Source organism: Medicago truncatula, chromosome 4, assembly GCF_003473485.1.
Source record: "Medicago truncatula cultivar Jemalong A17 chromosome 4, MtrunA17r5.0-ANR, whole genome shotgun sequence".
Lineage (NCBI taxonomy): Eukaryota > Viridiplantae > Streptophyta > Magnoliopsida > Fabales > Fabaceae > Medicago > Medicago truncatula.
Genome location: NC_053045.1, coordinates 31796371 through 31800461, shown reverse-complemented (window position 1 = coordinate 31800461; position 4091 = coordinate 31796371). Strand labels below are relative to the sequence as shown.

At 32.2% G+C, this 4091-nt stretch overlaps 1 long non-coding RNA gene across 1 annotated transcript; it reads right to left on the bottom strand.

The window, feature by feature from the left end:
- Positions 1-394: 394 nt before the first annotated feature.
- LOC25492500 (uncharacterized) lies at positions 395-987 on the bottom strand. Its single transcript, XR_003011397.2, has 2 exons — positions 843-987; positions 395-733 (listed from the first exon to the last, which is right to left on the bottom strand). It is a non-coding gene; the product is annotated as an uncharacterized lncRNA (long non-coding RNA).
- Positions 988-4091: the final 3104 nt, after the last annotated feature.

Here is a 4091-nt window from a genome sequence, read left to right as displayed (position 1 = left end):
CAGTTCAAATTTTGTCCATTACAATATATAGATAGACTGTGTTATGAATGATGAACAAATTATAAAAAAAATAAAAATAAATAGATTTGGAGATGGAATCATCTATCTCTGCGTATTGTTAGCATTAGATTTTTCTTTCTAGCAAAATCTTGTATTTTGAAGAGGAATTCTTGTATCATGTACTATGTCTTTGATTCCGTCTCTAATATGTATGGCTGAAGATAGATTTGGTCAATTTTAGACACGAAATTGATATGTCTTTGATCTCGTTTTTTTAGTAGTTTTATAGAGTTTGAAGTAAAATAGTTTTGTTTTTAATTAATTATTAAAATGTGATATACCTAAGTTAGTGGCAACGACGATACATCCAAAACTAAAAGAGAAGAAACCAATCTAGTTATAATATTTTTTAGTGCCATATTTTACCAACATCTTAGAGTACAAGACCTGTTGCAAGGTTCGTGAAATAGAAAAAATAAAAATAAAAAACATATAATTATTCGATGTCAACAAAATAATAAAATGATAATTATAGAATATTTCAGCGTAAGATATATGCATAGATTTTCTTCCAGAGTAAGAACATATTCTTCATTCATGGAGTAAGTGTACTCTCTTGGTTATGTCACTCATACATTTGTCACACACATCTTTCTACATATGTTGTTAATACACAGCCACTTACGATTCAAACTTGTTGGACAATCAGCATCCATTGTACATTTAATAAGCTCTATAATAATTAAAGACAATATAAGAATGTTATAAAATAAAATGAGATAAAAGATTGTGTACGAAAAAAAAACTAAAGAAAATCCGGAAAGGATTGAAAAATAGCTTACCACCGTCAACGTTCATTACAACAAGAAATGGAGAAAGAAATATAATTATAGAATAAATAAACTTGAATGTTTTAACCATATTTTTCTGCCTTTATATATAACAAATTTAATACAGTTTGCTCTTTTTATAGTGTATTAAGTGGATGGTGTGCTCAAATTAATGAAATATTTTTAGCACTTAAAGAGTTGTTAAAAACCCTATGTAAAATTAGAATAATTACTAAATGTCTTTTGAATATATCGATGTGTTGTCCTTGTCGCTTTAGTACATTTACTAAAGGGGTAGCGTAAAACCTGCTAATATAATAAAAATTCACTTGTTTTTAATGAACTTTTCATTATTTGATTATAGAAAAGGGAAATTATAAATAATAATAATAATAATTCACAATTGGTGTAAAATCATAGTTATGCACATTTTTGTCATTGCCTGATTAATTCAACATTAAGATTTACATAAATATTTTGTTTCACAATGATATACAAAATAGATTAGAATTTATGAGACCAAACTAGATATTTTTTTGAAAGAGGCTTCTCATTGACATTTTTGGAGATGAATGATTAAACTGAAGAATCCGCTATTGCCCTATGTGAATAGTTTACCTCTCTTTATTCTCAATGCTTATTCTTTCTTTAAGACAAATTAACTAATTAGTTTTGATCAATTTTTTGACTCAAAACCCTTTCCTAAGTTATAACATTTTAATCTCTTAAACCGATTGAATAACCGTGGAAGCTATGTCTGAACGTTAATTACTAAGGCAACTTCATATCTCTAGTTTCATATGTAAAGTTAAACAGAATTACTATTTCAGGATTAAAAGCTAGGGTTAGTAGTCAATTAATAATACCTGAGATCAATTAACATGATTGAAAGAAGTTAGGTTTAATAGTCATGCAAACAATCATAATAAAAGCAATGAACACAAATAATTCTGAATAAAGATTGAATAACATTGATAATAAAGAGAGTTCAACTACTTGGTTCACATATTACAATAGGTTCATCATGGCTCAATCAAACTAAGAGTTTAGATACTCATAACTAAACAATCATAAGCATAAACTAGAGAAAACATACATAAATCCGGACCAACTATGAGTTGGTATGAGATTCAGGGCTTGTCTCCTGGTGTCTTCTATGCTCAAAATCGCATACCCTAATCTTTGGCCACAACTGGCTTTATATAGAAAGAATTTAGAGTTTCAGTAAGTCCATCATCGTGCCACGTTATGATCTAATCGTGGCACGATCACTTCGTTAATCCTATGTGGCAGCAGACAAAACCTAGCATCGTGACACGTTTCATAAACCTTCGTGCAACGAAATTTTCAGTGATGAATATTTTGTCCCACGTTCACATATTGTGCCACGAGCTATCTTTAACGTGGCACGGTTCTTCACTCTTAGGAATTTTTCCATTTCTTCACAATTTTCTTCTTTTGGGCTCTTTTTCCTGTTTTGATCTGATTTCACCATGAATTACAATTAATTGACTCCCTAAATGCCATTAAAAAAGACATAATATGACTAAAAAACTAGTGTTGATGTGCAGTCATCATAGCCTAGTAGAACCATTATCATAAACCCGTGGTAAGGTAGACACTGATAGGGCTGCCAGTTTATAGAACTATTAAGAGAGAATGTGTGTGTGTGTGTGTGTGTGTGTGTGTGTGTGTGTGTTATGAGTATCATAAGATTCATTGATGGGTTGACCTACAAGAACCTTGACCTTCATAGACTTGGGAATTCTTTGAAAGCCAATTTAAGTCTATGCTTTCAATTAACTTTGAGGTGGTAAGACCTCACACGTAAGGATCACAGTGTGACCAACAAGTACAACCAAACATTAGAGGGTTGTACCTAGCCAACTGAGATAGTATAGACCTCACACGTAAGGATCACCATGTGATCAGCAGGTGCAACTTGATGACTAACTAGGTTAGTAACATCCCAACGACCTCATCACTTGTATAGTGTAACGCCCACTTTCGTTAATTGTTTATTTAAATCGAGTTTAGGCGATTATATTATATTTATATAATATATGCATGATTATGATATGATTTGAAATTATTTACGACTATATTCATGGTTTGGTTGATGTTGTGATAAGTTATGAGTTTTGGAAGATTTGATAAGATTAAGGGATTTATTTTATTTATTTTATTGTTAAATAAATTAAAGATTTGAAAATAATATAAAATATTTAGTTGAGGGCTGTTTTGATATTTTAGAAAGTGAGATAAGATAAGTAATTAAGAGGAGATATAAAAGGGTTAGACCTAGCTTTAGAAAAACATTGTTGTACGTACGTTTTTGGAGAAAAAGGAGAAAAAGCCAAGAGAAGAGAAACCAAGAGGGAGAGCTGCGATTTCTGCAAATTAAGGTAAGGGTGAGACTAATAACTCAGTATTGTTAATTGAATGTAATTCTGATGATTAGTTAGCAAGAATTAGGATTTAATTGGAGAAAACGAAAACTAGGTCAAATCCCTAAAATTGATAATTTAACGGTAGGAATTGATTAGATTGCTGTAGAAAGTGTTTCTGGACCTTAGATAATGTTTAGGACAAACTTTGGAATCAATACTAGGCTTAGAACCATGTGAATCGTCGGATTTTTGTGAAAATAGGAAGCCTGGCCGTAGCGACATTCATCGCTCGCCACGGCAAGCTATGATCCTCGCCTCGCGAGTTCCTTTGGTATCGCTCGCCATAGCGAGCAACCTTACTCGCCATAGCGAGTTAAGGCAGAGAGCATGTTAGATTTTGTGTTTCGACCTTTTTAGTTGGACCTTGAGTGCCTTTGAGTGCCTGAACATACCTAGTAGTGATTAGGAATGAATGTAGGGCAAGATTGGACCCATAACAACTTTAGTTTGGGAATTGTTTGGTACTCGCCATGGCGAGTAAGAACTCTCGCCTCACGAGCACTTCCAGCTTTGAGTGTCTTGAGTGTTTTGCGATCTGTGTCACACGTTTGGACCAAGAGTGAACCCCCTTATGGTAATGAGACCTAATGATGACGTTTAATGCAGTCTGTAAAGCTGTTTAAGATATGTTGATATTAATTGAGCATGATTAAAGTATTGTACAATTATGTAAGATATGAAATTTTAATTATGATGCAATTGATTTGCTATTGATATAATGATATCATTCTGTTATGTGACTTGACTATGCTGCTGCTGTTATTTAACTAAGTGCATATTGTATTCATACGATGAAATGATGACGTTTAGC